Here is a 14,766-nt window from a genome sequence, read left to right as displayed (position 1 = left end):
TACAAAATTTATGTTAGCTTCTTTACCAACTGTTTCAATCACTCCACAAACTTAGTTTCACGTTCTTTTTGTACTTTTGCATCAGCGAGATTCTTTACATCTGATACAACGACCTCCGATGCGCACAATGTTCTGAAAAATCCGCTCAACTCAGACAATACCCCCCATATAGGTTTGTCTAACATATCATGGAATGCTAGGGGTATCAATCGTTGCATAAAGATATGACAATCATGGCTCTTCAACCCATATAATTGTTCATCGTCAATCTTCACAGCCCGAGCAATGTTAGAGACATATCCATCTGGAAATCTCAGTTGTCTCAACCATTGACATACATGTTTTATTTGATCAGGTCCGTGCACGTACTTCACCTTTGGTTTAAGTACTTTGCCATTATACTCTTTGAGTTCCAATTCTGGTCTTTTACATATTAATTTTAAATCCATACGGGCCTTCGGATTATCCTTCGTTTTTTCCTTTAATATTCATTACTGTATTGAACACATTATCAAACACATTTTTCTCTACATGCATCACATCCAAATTATGTCGTATCAATAGGGTCGGCCAATACGGTAGTTCCCAAAAAATAGATTTTTTCGTCCAATTGTGATCCTTCCCAAATCCACGGAAGGGTGTAGAACTGCGGGCATCTGTTAATACATCTGAAAAGTATCGCAATCTTCTTAGAATCTCTATGTCGGACAATCTTGAGGATGGACCTTCCGTTTCAGTTGTGCCTGCTTTAAATGCATTCTTTTGACGTTGGAACGGATGATCGCTGGGTAGAAATCGACGATGACACTCAAACCAGCAAGGTTTCCTTCCATGCCTCAATCTAAAAGCTTTGAAATCCTCCATGCAATACGGACAAGCCAACCTCCCATGTGTGCTCCAACCAGATAACATACCATATGCAGGGAAGTCACTGATTGTCCATAGAACAGCGGCCTTCATGTTGAAATTTTGTTTTTTGTGGGCATCATACGTGGTAACACCGTCATCCCACAGTACTTTTAGTTCATCAATCAATGGCCTTAGATATACATCAAGATTTTGGCCAGGTAAGGTCGGACCAGGGATCAACAGAGACAAGAAAAGATTTGGACGTTTCATACACAAGCTTGGTGGAAGGTTGTATGAAGTTACAAATACTGGCCAGCATGAGTATGGAGTTGATCTACCTCCAAATGGATTAAATTCATCTGTACATAGACCGAGTCTAACATTTCGCACTTCCATTGCGAAGTTCTGATGAGTACAATCAAAGTGCTTTCAAGCTTCAGCGTCAACAGGATGCGTGATCTTGTTTTCATCGTGTCGAACTTTATTTGCATGCCATCTCATGTGTTTAGCTGTCCTTGAAGACATATACAATCGCTGCAATCTAAGAGTGATAGGAAAGTAGCGGAGCGACTTGTATGAAACTTCATTTGATCTCGTGCTACCATTGCCTCTTGTATTTGGCTTGAACCGAGGATGCCCACATGACGGGCATGATATGTCATTTTCCTGATCCTTGAAATACAACATGCAGTGATTTGGACAAGCATCAATCTTTTTGTAACTCATACTTATAGCGTTGACCATAACTTTTGCACGATAGAAATTTTGTGGCAATTTCTCATCTTTTGGCAACATACTCTTCACAATCATGCACAAACGGTCAAAACATGATTGACTCAAATTATACTCGGACTTCAAATTCATTAGTTGAAGAACTGCAGACAAAATAGTGTGACTCTCACAACCGTTCGAAAGTGGCTCATCAGCATCTCTAAGTAAATCATAAAATCTATTAGCTGCATCGTTTGGTGATTCTTCATCTACGACAGTTCTTACATCACTAGAACTCATAGCAGAACCCAGTTCTGTTCATGCGGCATCAAATATCAAATCCGTATATGGATTATTGTGCACCACATTCACCCATGCATCAAAATCGTTTCTAAATTCTTCTCCATGAAACATCCAGTTCTGATAATCACTCACAAAACCCTTCCTGTATAGGTGATGTCTAACGCTATGAGGTTCTACAAATCAATTATTCTTACAAATCTTGCAGGGACACTTAATCTGACCTGTAGGATCCACTGTACTGACACTTGCCATTGCAAATTCAATAAAACTGTCAACACCATCCATATATTCATGCGATAACTCATTGTCCACTATCCTACGGTACATCCATTCACGGTTTGCAGTCATTCTGTCGTATGATGTTACGAATAGTATCCTAACGAATTAAAAAAAAACAATCAGAATGCTACGATGAAAAAAATATCAAATTTATCATGCAATATACTATGTCAAACAATAACAAGAATTTTGATTCATGCATTGATAACTTAATATTTTCATGTGCAAACTATTAATGACACGATACAATCATTTGAAGCATGCTTTTATTATAAAATTTCACATGGAAGTCAAAATCAAATTGAAAGTAACTACATGCAAGCATGGATACAATTACATCAAACATTGCAATACATCATAATCATTCATATCAAACAAATGGCAAACATGTACCTGCAGCAAACACACTTCAATATCTCACTAACTACTACCATGCTTAGCATGGACTCCGTACTCCAAAAATAAGAACACTTCCATATTCCTACATTAAAATCATGCTCAGCATGATCTCCGAACTCTAACAAAGCAACCCTAAATATCAATAACTAAGTGAGTGTGTGAACAATAAAGTGTTACATCTAATAAATTAAATAACATGTGATACGCTTGCATCACTTACTCACCACGGGTATTTACCCGATTTGCATTGTTTTTGTCATTTACTTACCACAAGTGGCTAAGCACGAGTTGGTTCCGTTGAAAAATCTCCACAAAAAAATGCAGTTTTAAAAAAAACTCGCCACAAAAAAAAGGAAGCTGTTCCGGCAAGGGGTCGACTCCCCTGCTGTTCCGATAGAGGGTCGACCCCCTTACGGAACATAGGGGGTTAACTGACCCCCAGCCTTTCCGCCAGTGAGTCGACCCCCTGCCGGGGTCGACCTGTTGGAAAGGCAGAGGGTTCGACCCCCTGCCGGAAATGCAAGGGGTTAACCCCCTGCCTGTTCCGTCATGGGGTTAACCCCCTACCTGTTCCGGCATGGGGTTAACCCCCTGCCGGAAAGGCAGGGGGTCGACCCCTCATGCCGGAAACGCAAGGGTTAAACCCCTGCGTTTCCGGCACGGAAGAGAGTTAAACCCCCTGCCTTTACGACAGGGGGTTTAACCCCTGCTGGAAACGCAGGGGTTAAACCACCTGCGTTTCAGGCAGGGGGTCGACCCCCCTGTCGGAAACGCAGGGGGTTAAACCCCCTGCCGTAAAGGCATGGGGGGTCGACCCCCTGCCGGAAAGGCAGGGGGTCGACCCCCCTGCCTTTCCGGCACGGCAGGGGGTCAACCCCCCCTGCCGGGGTCGACCTGCTGGAAACGCAGGGGTTAACCCACCTGCGTTTCCGGCAGGGGGTCGACCCCCCCTGCCGGAAACGTAGGGGGTCGACCCCCCCTGCCGGAAACGCAGGGGGTCGACCCCCCCTGCCGGAAACGTAGGGGGTCGACCCCCCCTGCCGGAAACGCAGGGGGTCGACCCCCCCTGCCGGAAACGCAGGGGGTCGACCCCTCCTGCCAGAAACGTAGGGGGTCGACCCCCCCTGCCGTAAAGGCAGGGGGTCGACCCCCCTGCCTTTTCGGCACGACAGGGGGTTTAACCCCCTGCCTTTCCGGCAAGGGGTCAACCCCCCATGCCGGAAAGCACGGCAGGGGGTTAAACCCCCTGCCTTTCCGGCAGGGGGTCGACCCCCTATGCCTTTCCGACAGGGGGTCGACCCCCCATGCCTTTCCAGCAGGGGGTCGACCCCCCATGCCGGAAAGGCAGGGGTTTATCCCCTTCTTGAAACGCGTAGGGCGGGCGAACCTGTCTCCGGCGAGGCGACGGTCGGTCGGCGGGGTGACGGCTCAGGCGGAACGCGGGGCGGCAGGCGACGGGGCGGCGGCTGAAGGCGTCGGGCTGCGTAGGGAGGGCGGGAGAGAGGAAACAGGAAAAGACGGAAAAGGGTTCTGATCAGATTTACGCAAAAATTAGCGACGGATTGGCGACGGAATTATTCTGTCGCTAAGCCGACGTAAATATATACAACTCCTTAGCGATAGAATATGTTTGTCGCTCACGGCGTCGCTAAGTAGCGACGGAAAAATACCGTCGCCCCATCCGTCGCTAACCGCAGCATGTTGTTGCGACAAAACTGGTCTGTCGCTAAGCCGTCGCTACGTAGCGACGAACCATTTTCCATCGCTACATCTGTGAATATCACGAAACGTAGCGACGGATTAGTGACGGTCGCTAAGTCGTCGCTAATTGGCGACAGAAAAATGTCGTCGCTACTATCCAGCGCTAATTAGCAATTTTCTTATAGTGCAATCGGGTCGGGTTGGCGTGTCAGCATACCTCAACCCGAACCTGACCCGTTTATTAAACGGGTCGGCTGTGGCAAACACGAACCCGACCCGTTTAATAAACGGGTAACCCGACACGACCCGCCAACCCATTTAATAAATGGGTTGGGTAAACGGGTTTTCAGGTTCGCGGGTCGGGTTGGCGGGTTGACGGATCGGGTTGGCAGGTAGGCAGGTTGACGGGTCGGGTTGGCGGGTCAGGCAGACGGGTTGGCGGGTTGACCCACCCGCCTAACCCGTTTATTAAACGGGTCAGCCGGGTTGGCATACCCCCAACCCGAACCCGACCTGTTTAATAAACGGGTTACGCTGGTCGACCCGTTTATTAAACGGGTTGGCTTAAGCCCAACCCGAACCCGCCTAAGAGGCGGGTTGGCGGGTCGGGTTGGCGGGTCGTGTCAGAAATTGCCACCCCTAATACCAATGACACACAAGGAGTTCAATTTGAACAGCAAAATAGCCACTTACGGGCAATTTTTCAGGAAATTCACAAACAACAAAACACAATTATTTACAACACATTCAGTCCTAACAATGAGGTTTCGATAAAACAACGTGAAGATCCAAAATTCAATGTTGTTATGGACTGACGAGCTTGGAGAGACTTAACATTGGACTGGTTCCATTGTTGGTCATCCAAAAGAGGGATTGTGTCGAGTAATATGACATATATGTCATGCTTTTTTAGGTAAAGGTAGAGGTAGATACAATTAGGGGTATCAACGGGTAGGGTTTGATTCAGACCCAGGTGGAACCAGACTTAGACCAGATTTTTGAGTATGATATCGAGTTTGAACCCGAGTCTAATCGGGTCTACTATAAGAAAAAACATACTCGAACTTGATAAAAACTACATAAAACAAACCTGGATCATACCCAATAAAACCATATTTTTTATCAAATATATATTAGAAATTGTAGGTCTTAATCGAAACTCGGGTCGGGTCCCGGTCTGCTATAAAATTTCATAAACTATACCTGGGTCCATGTACTAATTGAACATTTGGGTTCGAACCCGGGTCTTAATTGAGTCTATTTATTTATCATCATACCCGAACCCTATAGGGTTTGGTTCGGGTCAGGTCCGGGTAAACCAGGCTAATTGTATAACACCCTCAAAATCTTGGGCTTATAACATTTTAGAAAATTTTTGAAAGCTTTGCAATCATTCCTTTTTCAGAGTTTAAAATAGTCAGTTCAGCGAAAAATGGTGTTTGAAATAACAAGTCAATAGACCTTGGGCGCATTACAGACGAACTTTTCCTTTACACAATGGATTTGTATCTCCGTACAAATATTGAAACCATATAGATTCAAAATGAGGTTTTTTAATAATTTAGAATCTATACAAAAGGGGAAGTTTTAAAGGAAACCCTTATGCAAAATTAAAAAAAAAATGCTTTGGAACAAAACATCAGCGAAAGAGTGGGATCTTGATATCATCACGTCATCGCACCATCACCTGTCATTCCGAGCTAATCATCACATTTACCCATGAAACGGGTCAGACTTATAAAAATTTGGTAGGTGCATAAATATTAAAATTCAAAACAAGAGTAACATATGCATTGTTTCTTTCATGATGCGTAATTTAGAATAAGTAAAATAAGCATGATAACCTTGTTTCAATGTTAACTGTCTTGAGGATACACACAATAGAAAAGTAGAAACAACTGAGACTGCCTGGAGGTTTGTTATGCTATGTATTTTGATACCCCAGACAACTAGTTGAGTTCGTTCCCAAGTGGACGACCAGTGACCGAGAGATAATTTTCCAGAGGCATTCGTGGTAAGGGATGCATCCAACTTCTGCAGAAGTCCATGGGATCTACCACCTAGGATAATTTTTTGTAGCCCCGTCCCCTAACTCTGATAATTGGAGACAATGAGTCAATTGCTACTCGAGGAGTGTAGTTGTTAACAACCTGTTCATCAGAGTTTTTTTATCATCTCATCCTCTCTCTTGATGGAACCAAAGAGACGAATGGGTATATCAGGTTCTATTTTAACTGACGGCCCATTCTGCATGCTCTGGTCTTTCAAACCAACTCGAGCATCTTAGCTGTGAAGACGATTATCACCATTTATGTGATTTCTCTTTCATCATTGTGCATTTGTACGCTATAAGGTTACCATAAATCTCGCATTCAATCATCGTAGTACTAACATATAGTGCATGTTTGATAGTACAACTATGATGAGAGGGATATCGGTTTCTTAGAAAGAAACCTCAACATCATTTAGAAATTTCAATGTTTCGTGCTTTAGGTAAGAAATATCTAAGTCATTTCGGATACCAAAATGAAGGATCGGACATACGTACCACCTAGGGATACGTAGTCGATGCCCTTTTGTTATGCAAGGTTAAGGAAAAGACTTGGTTGTGAATATGCAAACGCCAAATATTCATTTTTTTGCTTTTCAAAACAACGAATATTACGAGCTTTAGAATCTCTCATTTAAAATCCTCTTTTTCTTTAAAGACTTGGCAAGCATTCACAAATTTGTGTCTTTAAATATAAGCATAATGTAAAGTAGGTAGGTGTACGCAAAACTGTATACTTTACAAAGTTATATATATACATATAATACATATATATCAAAGCATAAGCATGTGCACATTACAGCGCGGTGATAATGTAAATAATATAATGCATGAATTGATGTGCAAAACCACACATCAAGCTAAATAAACTATGTAAGGGATGCACGATGTATAAAACTGTATATCAGCTAAATAAATTACATAAGTAATGCACGATGTACGAAATGGTATATCGGCTAAGTAAACTGTGTAAGCAATGCACGATGTATGAAACCATACATGGGGCCAAATAAATTGGGTAAGCAGTGCACAATGTACAAAATCGTGCATCGGCCAAATAAATTACGCAAGCAGTAGCCCGTGCACATAACATCGCGGCGGCAAAGTAAATAACATAAATTTTAAATGAACAAGAATATGCAAAACTTCATCCTTGAGTTAAAAGCATATATATATATATATATATATATATATATATATATATATATATATATATATATATATATATATATATATATACGTTAGAAGTATTTTGTCATTTGTCCTCGTATGTAACTTTCTCCTACTTCGAAGATGGTCCGACTCGCTGACAATTCTGAAAGTAAGTTTTCAAGAGCTCGTACCTTGGTGAGCATGTCGCGTCAGTTGCGTTGATGTGGTGTGCTAAAAAATATTTTATCATGTTGTGAAAGAAACGATGCAACCATTTTAATTTAACGAGTAAGCAATGTTTGCATTGCAAGGGTCGAACCCAAACCTAGTTCGAGCCTACCAGACTCGATGAAAATTGAACTGAGGACCCAAGCTTTGCTCGATGTTGGTAGACCGAACCAGGCTCAGTAAAAGCTGAACTTGACTCCGTCCAAGGGAGGACTAGGTGTCTGAGCTGGGCTCGACCCCCCCCCCCTTCCTAAAACAAGTGATCGAGCTCAACTCGGCCTCAGTTCGGTTCTAGTCGAACTCGAGATAGCAACAATAATAGTTGTTGCTACTACTTGAGTGCAGTAGAGGGTCAGTGAGGGTGCCACGGTGGCTGAGACGTCACCTTGGCTCCTCCGTTACAGCCAGGGGAAAAAAGGGTGATGATAGGGAGGGGTGCCTGCCGACTTTCAGCCTGCTGACTTTCAGCCTGCCGAAAGACATATACAGAGAAGAGAGAGGGAGCAACAACCATAGGCTGTTGCTGCCTTTTGGGGAAACAGAGGGCTTGGCCTGGTAGCTGAGCTGGAACTAGCCCCCAATCTAAACAGGATCGAGCCTAGGCTCGGTCCTCCAGTTGTGAGATAGAGGGCAGGTAGAGGGGGCAATAGGGTTCATTAGAGAGAGAGGGAAGGAGGTGCGACACCCTCCTGTTGTGATGCTAAAAGAGAGATGAGAGAAAGGACAGGAGGGGCAGCACCCTCCTGTTGTTAGTTAACAGGGAGACAACGGGGAAGGTGGCGGCTGGTGGCTGCAAACAGGGGAGATCGACATGGTGGGAGGTGGTGCTGGTGATCACCACGAGATTGGTGCTCTCATTTAACAAAACAACGAGAGGGAGAGAGTGGGACAGGCAGAGGAGGGTGTTGTGCCCTCCCTCCAGCTGCAACAGAGAATAAGGTGGGGTGGGAGCCGGCAATGGCACGTGTTGAACCGGTCGGGCAGGGTGTCGGGCTGCCACAGGGGTTTCCCGACGAGGTGGGTGGTGCTCGACAAAATAAGGTGCAGGCGTGGGGTGGTTGTTGTGAACTACCACATGAGAGAGAGAGAGAGAGAGAGATCTGAAGGTTGAGGGAGAGAGAGAGAGAGTGGCACGTAACTGAGGGTTCGGGTTCAGACGAGTGGGTTGACGAAGGGAATCTCAACGAGAGGGGGGATAGGGAAGAGAGGGATCCCGATGGGGATTGGGGTTCAGCAAAGAAAGGGAGACGGGAGGGGGAGAGGGGTTGCACAGGGGAAGAGTCAGGGTAAGCTCGGGGGGAGTGGACCTGGATCCGATCGGATCCAAAACAAAACAAAAAAAAATTGAAAAGCACAAGTGTTACACATTGACATTCCTAGATACAATCATATATTTGTCATACTACCCTTAGCTACGTGACATGTATGCCATCTGTCAACAAATCTAGTGATATCTTTACACATGTGGGGCCAAAAGTATGATGATGAGACTAATTTTATAATTTTATCTCTATTAAAATGACCTTCATTATGCAAATCAAAAATATGTTTATATCTAAGAGAACAATCAAGTACATAAAGCAAGTTACCTTTAAACAAAAATCCATCAATAATAAAAAATGGAATATGCTTTTCATCATTCACTTTATTAACAATTTAAAAAAAGTAGTCATCACTAGCATACAAAGAAGCAAATTCTTCAAAACCCTAAACATATAGTTTTATTGTAGTAAGCAAAGAACTTTTATCTAATTCTTCCTTGTAGGGTTTCATTGCACGTGGGATGAAGAAGGAAAAGAGAAGGGAGAAAGAATAGAAAGAGAAAACTTCAATGGGCATGTGGGAGGAGGTAGAAAGACCTCTCTTTTATAAGTTCCTTGTAGGGTTTTTTAATCCCACAAGGAAACTCTCTCTCTAACTTATGTAATTTAAATCCTTCTTAAAAATTACATGTAATTTAAAATCCTAAGCTAATTTGGACTTCAAAGCAATTATAAAATAAATATACACATTAGATAACTAGGACTCTTTGGGAATATAAAAACTAATTTGCTACTTTGACTTTAACCGAAACAGTAGACTTCTAGGTAATTTAGAGGGCCTACATGGGGTAGCGTCCCACCCTATGACTTTAATTTACCTTAGTTGGTTCCAATGTATTTCCAAAACATAATTCAATCTAAACCCATATTATGTTATACCATATATGGGTTTGTATTATTCAATCCAAACCCATGTTATTTTAAAAAAGATACTTATAAATTTAGAATTTTATTTAACCTAAATAAATAATTATATATATATATATATATATACATGATTGTACTCATATTTTTTTATATTTGTTGTGTATACCTTTAAACCCACACCTTATTGGATCCAATTATCGGATTCAATGTAGCTATAGGGTTTCACAAGTGGAACCCCAATAGCCACTAAAATGGTGAGTCACTGACCTCAAACAAACTCAATTAAGGAACTCACATGTTTTCAACATTGGTATCAAAGTCATGAAAGATGGGGTTAATCAAATCGAACCTAAAGATGTGGACAATGACATCCAATGACATCCAAAGAGCGTTCATGCCAGCCAAGCTTGGCATGGGCCTGTGATGGTATTGAGCTCGCTGCTTAGAGCCCCCAATCTTGAATTGAAGCCTCATGTCAACATCATATTTATATGCATGATGTTGAACAACACAACTCTGCATCCGTAAAAGTTCATCGAGTTAAACCCACCAAGCAAGATGCTCATAATCTTAATGAAGTGCTACTGCACTTGAGTATAGATATTACTGCATTGCAAGCAGTTCAATATTGCGAGTGGTTCCAAATAAGACACGAAGCTTGCTCGAAGAGGCAAAGATGATGAACGATGAAGCTCTAACACATCCATTGGAACCCATCTCTATGAATTTGGTGGCCTACGCCAGTGTTTGTGCGGTTAGTGATGAATATAAGACACTCCCAATGGCATATGATCCCTGGTTCTCCTTTTCTGAGTACAACTGTGGAAATAAGATGCATTGATTTGGAAGAGAAGGATTTTGTCCCTCTGCTCAGACACAAGTTGTTGAGTGTTGACCAATAGACACCAAGCTTGTTGCTTCCTGACCAGACTAGGATGAAAGAATGAGAAAGTGTGAGAAGTGCAAAGGGTTTTCAATCCTCTACTCTGAGCTAGAGAACTAAAAGAACGATCTTCATGACAGTTCCTGTGACATAGAATTGATTTCAGTCTAGTCCTCAAGCTCAACTAAGTGACTACTCTTGTGTTGAGGTTTGAACCCACTACGATGAAGAAAACCAATTATCTTTTGTGAAGTTGTTGGTTGAAAATCATGATGTATATAATCAGTTGTCAAGCTGGGTGACAACAATAACCAAACCAGACTCCACCATGTGGGATGGCAGTGGACCAAGGGAAAAGGGGCCCCACCCTGCCTCGCCCCGTTTGGACCAGAGATGGAAGACATGAAACGGGGTGGAGGCCGGGATAGAAGTTAAAATCAAAACTTGTGCTGGGATGGAGGCGAGGATGGACTTATGCTTTCCTCTGCCCCGTCTCGGTCTCAATCCCCTCCTTGCCCCGCCCCGTCCCCAATCCTTCTTTAAGGATGACAATGGGCTAAGGGGAAACGGAGCCCCATCCCACCTCGCCACGTCTGAACCAGAGATGGAGGATATGAAACAAGGATGGAGGCAGGGATGGAGGTTAAAATCAAAACCTTTGCAAGGGTGGAGGCAGGGATGGAGGGCAAGATTTTGGGACGGGGCGAGGGTGGAGACCTTGTCCCTCGCCCCTGTCGTGGTCCACTGCCATCCCTACCACCATGATAGGACAGAACACCCATCTCAATTGGTCAAACAGTGGATGTCCATCGAGGGTGGTCTAGTCTCTTCCCCTCTATCTCCTTCAGTTGCCAAAGAAAATGTATAAAACACATGCAATGCAATGCCTTCAAGCACCCACCTCCTTGACCGATGGAAATTGAAAGAGAAAAGAGAAGAAGATAAGTCTTCCCTTCATGATGATGAGCATGAAACGTCTATCCACCACCACATGGATTGAAAGAGAGAAAGAGAAAAGGTTGAAAATATAAGAAATCCACAAAGATGGTCAAAACTTGATTGAATCCAGGATTGGAAACATAAACTCAAACCATGCTCATTTGGATTTGGTTGGATCATATCCAATTAAACTTTATATGCATCCATTGAGGTCTAAATAATATTCAGTTGAACCATATTGAATCTCATAATGAGATTTGGATTTAGTGGACCTGAATGGAACTGGTCGAAACAGTTTGAGCATAACAGTTCCCAATCTAGGATTTACAAGCTGGTATGATGGACTATTGTTTGCACTAAATCAAGGTCAGAAGTCCTCAAACATTATTTCTTAGCTTATTGGATGATCTATGATCAATACCTTACTTGAATGGGTAAATTTATGAATTTTGTGGGTATTTACGTGTTGGGTAAAGTAACACAATGCTGGATCTGAATATTGAGATTCGATTTTAACATTGTATTTGCTCTAAACTCATGGTATGCTATAGATCTTGTTAGGGTCTAAGTTAAACCTTTACATAATATGGGTGAGTTAGATCTAAAATATCATAATGAGATCTGAGATTATTTAACTTAGTGTGTGAATTATGAACATTTTAATGCATGTGTTCTATAGTTAGTCCCTTGTCATATGGCCTTATTGTAGTGCCCTAAAATTTAAACTAAAAAATATAATATATATTTTTTAGATTGAGGTCTTATCTATCACATTGCCCAATCCTAATTAAGCTCTAAAGAGTTAGCTTGTGCATGCACCATCGTTTAATAGCTCCTTAGAACAAAGTTTGGAAAAAAGCATTGAACTGACAAAATCATTTTTCAAATAAGTTTGGAAATACAATGGAAAATACTAATTAAAATCAATTAAACATTCTGGGTGGGTTACAGACAATCACATATATCTCATCTAACTAAAAAGTAAATTAGAGTAAATTAAATATTTTATTACATGAATAAAGTTCATATATCTAATCTTAAAGTTTAAAATTCAAATAATAAAATAATCAATTCATGTCCTCAGGATTCTCAATTCATTGATTCACACGGCACCCCTCGCAACATCCTATTCATTACTTGTATTTATTTAAAAGTTGGGAGTCAGACTTCACAAGGCTTAGTAGGTTACATGTTAATCAAGTACATATATACAGTATTAAGCATCCATGTAACCAACACGAATTTAAAGTAAAAATAGGATAATTATAATAATTCATCTCAATTGCACATTAGCAGAACATATCATTAATTTACACAAGAACAATAGCATATGCATGCTTCCAGAAACATATGTGATATAAATGTGATTACATAATTAAAAAGTAGTTTATAATAAGCTAATGCATTATTTCACTTGATTGTAAATTTCATCGAATACACGTGGGTATAACATAAAATTGTCTAGACCACTCGAGTGTTTATTATGCTATGTATTTTAATTTTGTTTGAATGACTGATTGAGTCGAATCCACCAAGAGTGGTCAAAGACCGAGAGAAACTCTTCTAGTTGGGTACGGCAAAAAAGAAAGATTGATCTTATACTTCTGTAGAAGGCCTGAACATACCTGACTAGGACTAAAACTTTTTGTAAGTCATGGTCCTCTACCACCTATGGATTGGAGACCTAGTGAGCAGCAATTCAACAATACTTTCACTGAATATAATACTTGGTCACATGGGGTTGTACCACCTACCTTCTCAAAGGTAGGCTTGGGTCTTCCGGTTTCAGCATACCTTTATGAGGTATACCCGAAATTCCCAAAAGGGTTGTTTTGATTAGGTCATGGATCAAAGTAGCTGTCACACGTGAATAGCCCATTATATCAACTAAATCCTGGTTCTCATTTAGAATCCCATGCCACACATGCAATAATATGCCTACGTAACTCTGTAAGCATCTCATATATACACTGCATGTTATCCAATTATATGTACATGACATGACATGTACATCATAAATATTCAATTCATCATTATCACACACAATCGAATATAAACATATGTTAAACATTAAATGAATATGCATACACAAATAGATGCAATATATCATCGTCACATGATAAACAACATAACATAAAAGCATGTATAATCTTCATATTGCATAACATAAACATCATTAGAATCACACATTGATCTTCAATAATTAGTGTGTTCACTTAGTTTAATTCTAAAACCAAACTATATCCCATTAGTCCACTTTCAAAACCAAGATACTAAAATCACAATACTTCCAACTCAAAAATGCATGAACTGAATTTTTATCAATCGTTATAAATTCTGTCTCGGTCAAATTATAATGAGAACAAATTTGAAAGTTTAACAGTAAACGTACGAATATGTTAGCTAAACATAACCACAAACCTTGTCTCCATCGGATATGGAGCAGGGAGAAATAAATATTTTACCAAAATTGCTTTTTTTGCTTTAGGGCTGATCTATCTGAATCAATCCCTTAGAAGAAGCATCAATTTAGTAACTTTATAGAATGAAAAAAAAAATCTATAAAAATTATTGTAGATAGCTGAACATGTATGTAACAATTTCCTATAAAGATCAGGTCCAAACTTCATCTGAATTGTGAAGTAAAATTTATAGGCCACAACCTATTCAAGTTCTTGGACAAAAGTGCTCTAAAAATTTTCAAGTTTCATAATCAACTTTCATGATTTTTAACTAACAGGCCGAAATGAATCTGTATATCATTTTTTTAATAAAGGTTTACCAACATGTAAACTAATATACATAAAATTTTTGGCAATAAACATATAAGAATAAGAGAAATAAAATCCACAAGGAAATGCAGTCAAATACAAAAATTTTGTCAAGACAGAAATTCTATTTCGACTTTTGAAAGCCGTATTTTCTTATCCGGACTCGAATGGAGCCAAAATTTCTCTTGGGACTTTCTCCATGAGTCTGAAACATCCTTCTAAAATTTGAGAATTTCTGGTAAAATGATTTGGGTGTACGATAAAGTTCTTAAAAAGTGTCAGAGCTTGTGAAATGAGGCCAACATGCTAATT

This window comes from Nuphar pumila, chromosome 2, assembly GCF_984573655.1.
Source record: "Nuphar pumila chromosome 2, dmNupPumi1.hap1.1, whole genome shotgun sequence".
NCBI classification, from domain to species: Eukaryota; Viridiplantae; Streptophyta; class Magnoliopsida; order Nymphaeales; family Nymphaeaceae; genus Nuphar; species Nuphar pumila.
This window is presented reverse-complemented; position numbering follows the sequence as displayed.